The sequence below is a fragment of the Enhydra lutris genome, unplaced genomic scaffold (assembly GCF_002288905.1).
Source record: "Enhydra lutris kenyoni isolate GAN:26980312 unplaced genomic scaffold, ASM228890v2 scaffoldscaffold232, whole genome shotgun sequence".
Classification (NCBI taxonomy): Eukaryota; Metazoa; Chordata; class Mammalia; order Carnivora; family Mustelidae; genus Enhydra; species Enhydra lutris.
The window spans coordinates 57,094-67,802 of NW_019154316.1; the positions used below are offsets into that span (position 1 = coordinate 57,094).

General features: G+C 36.1%; 1 pseudogene; it reads left to right on the top strand.

The window, feature by feature from the left end:
• The first annotated feature begins 7,664 nt into the window (after positions 1 to 7,664).
• On the top strand, positions 7,665 to 9,278 carry LOC111140188 (annotated as a pseudogene).
• Positions 9,279 to 10,709: the final 1,431 nt, after the last annotated feature.

A 10,709-nucleotide genomic window follows, 5' to 3' on the forward strand; every position in this document is an offset into this window, starting at 1 on the left:
TATTATTATTCCCATTTTGAGATGAGAAACTGAAGCAAAGGAAAATTAAATAATCTCCCTAGAATTAATCCCCGAGGATCCAATCCAGGAAGTTTGGTTTTATAGAGTGTGCCTTGATCACTATGCAAAGGAGTTTTTCTGGTGATAACTGTTATTCTGAAAACAAGAACAGTGTAACTGCTACAAGCCTGGATATAGTGCTGTCATGGTCATTTGAAGTTAATTGCTCTCATCTTTATGATAGTTTTATTTTCCATGTCAGACCTGAATCAATGGCCAGCCTATTCACAGGGCCTCCAGAGTTCATGGTATATATAAAGTTCCCTGGAGTCTGTGAGCCAGACTGTCTTCTCTGTGTATCATTGGAGAGTAGGGTATGATAAGGAGGCCTGATGGATTTGGAAAGGATAGATTTTCATATATATATAAATTTTATAATATATATAAATATATATATTATATAAATATATATTATATATAAATTATATATATAAATTTTATTTTATATATATATACATATATATATATATATGTATATATATATATTTAAAATTTACTTATTCGCTTGACAGTGATACAGAGGGACAGCACAAGATGGAACACAAGCAGGGGTGGTGGGAGAGGGAGAAGCAAACTCACTTGGAGCAGGGAACCTGACCTGGGCCAGGATTCCAGGACCCTGGCTGGATTCAGGACCTGAGTTAAAGGGAGATGCTTAGGACTGAGCCACCCCAGTGTTTCAAGTACAGAATTTCATTGGAAGAATTAACATTTCCTTTCATTCATTCATTTGAGACATCATCAAGTGAAATGTGTAGCAGTAATTGGTTTTCTATTCTATACATGTATGGTGGAAATTCTACAAGGCAAATTCATAGTGTAGATAGGTTTTAAACAAAATATTTAACACTTAGCAATAGTAATGAGCACATTGAAATTAGGATTCCTAATATTAGTTACAGTTTGGCTAAAATCTTATTCCTGCCCCTCCAAAAATTATTATTAGATGATCTTGTGCTATATGTTTGTCTCTGATTTCTTACTTCCTCTTCATTCTAAAGCTCTCTGCTCATTCGGCTTCTACTTGTTGTTATCTAGGAATCCGACATCTACCTTCATTTTATCTCTGCAATATAGCCCTCACTATTTATGTTATGTCTACAACTCATCTCTTCTCTTCTTATACCTTAGTATTTTCTTTGTAGCCAGATCTTGCTTCTCCAGCTCCTTAAATTATAAAATTTTGTTGGGAATGCAGAATGATGTGATGCCTGTTGGGATTTTCATATCAGGATACACAGAAAAAAATAATTTGTCTAAGAATTTGTAAATTATTTTCATTCACTCATTCATTCATTCATTCAATGAATACATTTTAAGCATCCACTCAAAAAATAAGCCTGACTGCCAGGCACTCTTGCAGGATCAAGGTATGCCAATGTGCACAACAAATCACAGCCTTCTGGTAATTTCATTCTTGTGAGTGAGACAGAATCTTTCTTCAAAGGTATCCACCCTTCACTAATGTTAGTTTGTCTATTCTACACATTGGGTCTGCTGTCGAAATCGAGCCTTAAACCAGGTAGCAGGTATGAGGAATTGCCTCATTAACCTGAGGTCACTACTTTTGCCCAGTTCAGTTCAGACCTCAATGATGTAACTCACTAATCTTGAATCTCAGTGTCTGTCTGACTGAGATCTTGAAACAAGTACAGTGTTCTCTCATGGCTGTTGATGAACAAGTGGCTGTCATCTCTGCTGGTGTAAACAGGTACATTGGTAATCCTGAATCTGACAGAAGAATAATGTTTGAGAATGCTTTCTTAGCTCATCTTGTGTGCCATCACCAAGACTGCTTGGGCAACTTCAAAACTGAAAGAAAGATCTCAGTACAGTCAGATGCAATACTGAAATATGTAACAATTTGGGGGGCTGGTATTCAAACTTAAACTTATAGATTCACATAAAATATCAGTTGTTTTTGTCATTGTTTCTTCTAGTCATCATTTCCACTTGTAAATACAGTGTTATATTCCTAACCTAGAGTAATTGTGTTAGAAATAAATAATACCTATTCCTTACTGAAAAAATATAATGTCATGTTTTAGTATTCTTTGATTAAAACTGAAGGACAATATAGCAGAATAGATCATGATATTGGGGAGGAAAGCTCTTGTTTTAGATGGAATAAGGCAGGGATAGCCTTCTGTAAAGTTGAAAATTCAAAAGAATGCTTAGATGGAGTAAAGGATATGAATCAAGAAATAATTCAACAAATGGTAACATTATAATATGGAAAGTAATTGAGGGTGATGATATGAGTATTATGCACATGGATTCTGCCATATAATTTAGAAAAGATCTGCTGTTTCATGATAAAAATATTTCTATATGGTTGGAGGCTGGAGGTGAAATTGTCCAAATCCATCAAGTAAGAGGAAAGCAAACAAGAGATTTCAATTTGTGATAGTCAGTTTCTTTAACATTTATGTATGTTTATACTAAATTAAAAATGTATAGAGTGACACAAACCTTCCCTCTCATCTCCATATGTCTTTTGTAATCATGGAATAAACATTTTCAGAACAAATCCTAAGGCAAGCATTACGGTTTGATAAAAACAATAAAAAAATACATGTGTGAAAGGGTAACTGCATTTTAATCAATTAGGTGGTGACTTGAACACACTCAAGAAGACATATATACTGAAACAAATGACTGTCATAGATATCTTGTCCATAAATATTGTAGAAAATTATATCATTAAGGCATGAAGAGACTTCCTCGATATATTTCCACAGCTGAGGAACAGAAACCATGATGTGGAAGAGTTAACATCACTGTTCCCTCATTTAATAATTACATATATTTTTAAGATTCAAAAATTAACTGGAGGCTCCCTTTATGACTAGGATGTGGAGTTCTTGAGAAAGTGTTGCCACTATCCTGATGACAATGAGAAAAAACTAGACAGATAAACCACAAAATAACTCTTCCTTTGCACATCAGGCAGCTGAATCCCCAAATCAGACTAGAAACCTGAAATCCAAGGAGAAATGGGGTCCCCAAGAAAATGAAACAAAACAACAGCAACAACAAGAAATAGGACTGTCTTATCACAGATTAGCAGAGTAAGAGAACAGATAGTCATACTAAACAGGCAAGTGAGAATCTATCAGCCAAATTTTTCATCAATTTATAAAGACTTGTTAGAGGTTAAAATCAGTCTGTAGAACCCCTGGAACTATCAAAACAAGGACATTTTTACCCACAGATAGGGATTTATCCACCCATGGACTTCCACTGGGTGCTAATAAGAAAGACTGGGAACAGGTACAGATACAAGAAAGGGTCTCCTTTTTAACTGGCAGGAATTCAGGAAATTATTTACTCTCCCTAGAAAAGTCACAAAACCCCATCCTTTTTTCTTAAAACCCTAAGTGTATTACTCCGAGACATGAGCAAAAGCCTTCTACCTCTGGGGAAGTGGAAACTAACGGCTCTGAGCACAACATCTTACACCAATATGAATGGAGAGGTCTCCTACATCTGGGGAATGGAAAAAAAAATGTTTTGCTGCATAAGACCTACCACAACGCAACTCACAGTTCCCTTCTACCTTGGGAAGGAGGAACAGGTACATTGAGAGAAACCCACCTCTGATGCCACACAGAGCTTACCTGACATGAAGGTGAACTACACTACATTAGAGCAAGCACCAAGTAGAAGCCATAAGAGTCTAACCTTGGGGAGAAACAACAGTGGTTTAAGAGAACACCATTGTTCTTACAGGATTACAGGATGGCTATAACTGGAGCAGACACAAACTTTGAGGGAAATCCTCCACAAATAACAAACACACCAATCCTAAAATGAAAGCATTGCCATGTGTAATGCATGGCTTTCTAGGTTTCCAGGAATATGTCAGAGCTTATCAAAGCCTTACATCCCAAAGCATCTCAAAACCCAGCCTTTCCTTTAAAACTTTGCTTAGTCTATTCTTTTTCCCAAGAGTTATCTCTTTCCCAAGGCAAAAACAACTAACATAATTGCTTGTAAAAGTTTTGTAACAAATATGGCCTGGGTATCCAGCTCAACAGTAGGGAATTTGTGAGTTAGGTGTGTTTAAGGCAATTCCTTTGTAATGGTCCTTCAGTAAGACACAAGACAGGTTAATAGAAAGACAGAAAGAAAGAAAGAAAGAAAGAAAGAAAGAAAGAAAGAAAGAAAGAAAGAAACCAATCCATTTTCAAGAGGCAAATCAATCAATAGGAAAGGACTCAGAAATGACCAGATACTCCAACTATCAGGTAGAGAATTCAAAATAATTATGATGAATATCTTACAGGTTAAAGTAGGAGAGATCAATATCAAGAATGAATATATGGAGGTTTTGCAGAGTATTAGAAATTACAGGGGAAAAAAGGTAAAAATTATATAAATAAAAAACTTGATGTCAAAGAACAACAGTACCTGCCTTCAACTCCTCAGTAGATCTGGAACTAAACAACACACTTCTAAATAACCGATGGGCTGAAGTAGAAGTCACAAGGAGAATTAGAAAATATTTTAAATAATTTATTAGAAATAAAAGTAATGTGGGGCAACTGGGTGGCTCAGTTGGTTAAGCAGGTACCTTCAGCTCAGGTTATGATGCCAAGGTCCTGGTCTTATGCCCCATGTTGGGCTCCCTACTCAGCAGGGAGCCTGCTTCTCCCTCTTCTTTTGCCCCTCTTTCCTGTTCATGATCTCTCTTTCTTTCCCTCTTTCTCTTTCTTGCAAATAAATAAACAAACCCGTAAAAAAGAAAATAAATAAAACATCCCATGTGATGTGGCTAATGAACAGGAAAGTAATACTATTACATGCTGATATTAGAATGTGTCTCAAAGTGATATTAATTTTAATCTCAAGAAACTAGAATTAGGGGGCACCTGAGTAGCTCAGTGGGTTAAAGCCTCTGCCTTCAGCTCAGATTGTGATCCCAGAGTCCTGGGATTAAGCCCCACATCAGTCTCTCTGCTCAGCAGGGAGTCTGCTTCCCTTCCTCTCTCTCTGCCTGCCTCTCTGCCTACTTATGAACTCTGTATGTCAAATAAATAAATAAAATTAAAAAAACTAGAATGAGAAGAGCAACTGAAACTCAGGTCAAACAAAAGGAAAGTGTAATAAAGCAAACGTAGAAGAAATAACCTTGAAAAGAGAAGGACAACCAGTAAAATGAATAAAACCAAATGCTAATTACTAAGATCAATATAATCACTAAGCTTTAGCAATATGTCTTATAAAAAAAAGAATGTAAAAATAAACAATATTAGCGAGAAACAAAAGGACATACCAACAGGTCACGCTAATATTAGTAGGTTAATGAGGGAATATTATAAACAACTTGATGCTCATAAATCCTAAAATCTAGATAAAGTGGACAAAGTTCTTGAATGGCACAAGGTACAAAACATTACTTAAGATGACATATATTACTAGAATTGTATGTTTGGATATATAGAATATAATTCCATATTTATTATGTTCATTATAATATAACAACATATTTATTAAAGAAATTGAATTGTTAGTTACTAACTTTCTACCACTGACAACCAAAAAACAAAAACAAGGAACAAAACCAATGTTAGGCCCAGATGTGTCACTAGTGAATTTTACAAAGCAGCTGAAGATAACATCAACAGAATAGAACCTTCCAGAAAGTAGAGGGTAAATAACACTTCCCAGTGCACTTTTCAGCTCCAGGATTACACTGACACAGAAACCAGACAAAGATATTCCTAGAAGCAAAAACTACACACCAAAATCCTTCATGAATAGAGACAAAAATACTCAAAAACTACTATGGGTAGAATCCAGAAATGTGTAACACATCAGGGCATTATCTCAAGAATGCAGGAATGCATTTTCACATATGAAAACAAATCAATTTAATTGACCATTTAATAAATGGAAGAAGAAAAACATATAGCCACTTCAATAGAAACAGTCAATACCTCTGATATAACTCAACAACTACTTTATGATACAAATACCTTCACAAACTAATGATAGAAGGAAACTTTCTCAACCCAATAATGAACATCTGCAAATGAAAAAAACAAAAACAAAAATAAAACAAAACTACAATAAAAGTACAGCTAAATCATACTTCATAACATGAGTAAATGCTTCTCCTCATACATCAGAATCAAAGCAAGTGTTCTTATCTTATTGTTCCTAATCAACATCACAGTGGTGGTCCTAGCCAGTACAAGAAAGAAAAGAAAGAAAGAAAGAAGAAAGAAAGAAAGAAAGAAAGAAAGAAAGAAAGAAAGAAAGAAAGAAAGACTCCACTCATATATAACATGTTGTTCTACAGAGAAATACTTTTAAAAGTCTAAAGAAAAAGCACTAGTGCCAATAAATAAAGTCCGATATAATGAGGTATAATAGCAATATGAAAAAAAATCAATCTTCTTTCACTTTGAATTGCAATTATAAATTGAAATAGTAATTACCAAGTACAATTGTAGCAAAAATATTTTGAAGTATTTTTCACATTTAAATACACTTTCACAATGTATTTAAGATTAATATAATAAAACACTGAAAACATTGAAATCAAAGATGTAGGTAGATGGAGAAATGTACTGTGCTCATAAATTGAGTTAAATTGTTAATATTTCAATTCTCCCCAAATTTATTTACACTTTAAATTCACTTCTAATTAAAATCCAATCACAGTAAGTGAAAAAAGTCAAGAGGAGAAAGAAAATTATCAGATGATTTTACTCATATATAGAACATAAGGAATAGCATGGAGGACTAGAGGGGAAGGGAGGGAAAACTGAATGGGAAAAAAAATCAGAGAGGGAGACAAAACATAAGAGACCCTGTACTCTGGGTAACAAATTGAGGTTTACAGAAGCCGGGGAAGGGGGTAACCAGGTGATGGGTATTAAGAGGGCACCTGTGGTGATGAGCACTAGGTGTTATAGGGAACTAATGAATCATTGAACATTACATCAAAAACTAATGATGTATGATGTTGGCTAATTAAACATAATTTTATATATATATATATATACATACATATATAAATATTTGTTTATATTTATTTATAATTTAAATATATATTTATATATTTATATATTTTTTTTTTTTTTTAATCCAACCATGGGGGACTTAGTTGTTGGACATCTGCCTTTGGCTCCAGTCGTGATCCCAGGGTTCTTGGATCTAGCCCAACATCAGGCTTCCTTTTCTGTTAGGGGGCCTGCCTCTTCCTCCCCCACTCCCCCTGCTTGTGTTCACTCTCTCACTGTCTATCTCTTTCTCTACCTATCTCTGTCAAATAACTTATTTAGTTATAAAATATTTTTATAGAGATTTTTATTTAGTTATTTGACATTCAGAGAACACAAGCAGGCAGAAATTCAGGCAGAGAAAAAGAGGTGGAAGCAGTCTTCCCGCCAAGCAGAGACCCCAGTGCAGGGATCGATCCCAGGACCCCGGGATCATGACCTGAGCCAAAAACAGAGGCTTTAACCCACTGAACCACCCAGGTACCCCTAAAATCTTTTTTTTTAATCCAAGCAAGGTATTCATTTATTTGCTTGTTTGCTTTGTAGAGATCAACAAGCTGATATTAAAATGTATATAGAAGCAGCTCTTTCAAGATGGTGGAGCTCTTCCAGTTGCCTGACCAGAGCTCTTCTGCAAAAGTTCTTGTGCATTAAAAGAGGGAAGCTTATCGAACGCATGGAATGAAAAGTACAGTTCTTTACCAAAAAACTGTTTGTAAATGCAGGTATATGGGCTCCACTGTGGAGATGCTTTTCAGAAATTCAAAATGGAGTTGACTCTTTTCTGATGAAGATGACAAACAGATAAATAAAGGATCACCCAAAATAAACTAGAGAGTTGCAATGGCCCCACTGAAATTGATGACAACAATATCCACACAAGATAAGAAAGCCTCACAGAAGCCTGGTTTCTGATTACATAACCTACTCAAGCTTCCTAAAGCACATAAGTGGTGCATATACAGATGGTTCTACTCAAATATAGATAGGCAACGGTTTGAAGGCAATGATGACTTCTGTGTCTGTCAGGAGGAGGAGTACTTTCCTAATTTAACAACAAGAAAGCTAACAAGAATAGAAAAATCAGGTGACTTATGGGAAAACCAAAGAGATGTTCTTGTGCATTTTTTGAGGAAGAGAGACCAGCATTAAAACAGAAATGGCAGAAAATAAGACCCCTACAAACAAAAGTGCAGATGATTCCCAGTTTGAAGATCTCCCAGATGAAATTCCTTTGCTCCTGGTTATTGCAACCAAAGTTACAGCTCTATTATGTGGTGTTCATGATGGTTTCTTCACTGGACAAATCGTTGCTTTGGATACTTTTAATGCTACGTATAGAGTAACTTTTAATAGGGCCGGGCTTGGCACCCATACCATCCCTGACTATGAAGTTCTTAGTAATGAGCCTCATGAGACAATGCAAGTTGCTGCCATTGGACAAAACCAGGGACCTTCCTGATTCTTTATGACTCCACCATGGTTACATTATACTCCTCCTCTCCAGTCACCAATTATGGATGATGATTCTGTATTAACAGTCACCTTGGATAAGTAAGATTTCTGGCTCTGACATTGAAACGCTAGGTAGTTTTCCAGTACAATTCTTTATCCAAGTGACCAAACTGTCAAAAATTTTCATGATTAAAAAAGAACATATCAAAAAATTAAGAGCAATGAACACAGAAGCAGAAAAATTGAAATCCTATCCCATGACCATAAACATTGAATTTCAGTGGAGATATGCAACCATCCTTCTGAAACTTGAGCAACTCAACAAGGACTTCAACAAAATTTTGCATGAAGTGCAGCAGTACTCCTAAGAGACTTCTCCAGACCAGGGTGGGCAGTCTGCAGACCAGCCCAAGGGTAGGAGACAGAGGTGTGAGGAGGAAGCCCAGGAGCTTCTCTGGCAGTCGGCTCCTCCACTGGATGGCCCCGTGTTCAGAATGAAAATCTGAGAGACTTAATCTCCAGCTCACTCCTACTTTATTGCAAATTAGGTGTCTGGCAGAAGGAAAGCTGAATTTCTTTGAGTTCAAATCATACACAGATTCATTAAATCGTATCAGGAGTACAATACAACCTTCTAATACCAGTTCTTTTCAGAATAATGTAGAAACCCATGTTTCACACATTCAGAGTGGCCTGAACTAGATGGGAAGCCTGCAGGCCTTCACTGCCAGGAACACCAACAGAGACTGAGAAACAGCCTTCCCTGTTAAAGCCACACAGGACACCAGTGTTCCTTCACCTCAGCTTCCATCACCAAATGACCCACATGCTGGAAAACAACGGAACTATACATCTCTAGTGAAGGCATTGGAACATACTGCCATGCTCCTTGAACCACCACTCCTGACCGGCATTCTGTTTATTTTTCTTCCTATGATTCAGCTTCAGTAGCATCACTTATGTTACATGTTTATTGGCAAGTATTTTTCATCCAAAACTGTCTGAAAGTAAGATATTTTGACAGAAGAGTGTGCAGACCCTTTTATCAGCATGCATGAATTCAGTCAACAGGCACAGAGAGCTGTTTCTTTGGCCAGTGCCCTCAGACAAGATCCTACTGTGGGGAGCTGTGGTCTGAGGGCTGCAGTGCCAGCGGGTTAGCTCCCCCACCCTGGCTCTGGAAGAGAGCACCCTCCAGAGGCAGGAAGTTGCTTGTGGAGGAAGCCACAAGAACAGCCATGGGAGATGCAGCCTTGACAAGTATGTGGGGTAGATACCTGAAGGGTGACATGTCTCTAGAAATCATTTTAATAATCATAAATATTTTAATTTCTCAAAATTCATAAAAGAAACTTGTTCATCTGTTGAAAGAAAAGGAAGGAGCAAGAGAAAAATAAATGACTTGCAAAATGCTACATTTCAAGAAGTGGATTTGCCTTACTTTTCCAATCAGTTCAGGGAAAAAAGTTCTATTGTTATGAAACTCATTTAAAAAGACTGATAATAGGGCGACTGGGTGGTTCAGTTGTTTGAGCAACTGCCTTCGGCTCAGATCATGATCCCGGACTTCCAGGATCGAGTCCCGCATCAGGTTCCCAGCAGCTTGGGGAGTCTGATTCTCCCTCTGACCTTCTCCTCTCTCATGCTCCCTCTCATTCTCTCTCAAATAAATAAATAAAATCTTTTAAAAAAGACTGATAACACACTATTTTCATATTTTTCTTCATTTGCACAACTTTTCAAGGAGCTGATGGTTTAAAATCGAACTGTACACAATTTATAAAGTCAAAGATTTTATAAGGAAAACAACATATAATAACCAGTACTGTGAAATGCAGAAAAAAAAGTTTGTATTTGGTTCTGGGTTTTTCTGTTGTTTTCTTGTTTTGTTTTGTTTTGTTTTTTTAAAGGAAAAACCTGCCTAAAATATTAATGTTGTAAAAAGTTTGTATTCGGGATTGTCTTTATTTTAATATAAACTATTATTAAGTCAAAATACATTAAAATTGTTCTCAGATTTGGAGTTTAAGATAGAGCTGTAGACGTGATTTTGATTCTTTTAGAGGTCTCATAAAGTGGGACTTTTTATATGTTAATGCATATAAAACTAAAATGAGATTACTTTCTAATTTATATTTTTGTATACTTTAATTAGTGCCATTTATACTTAGCTAAACTGTT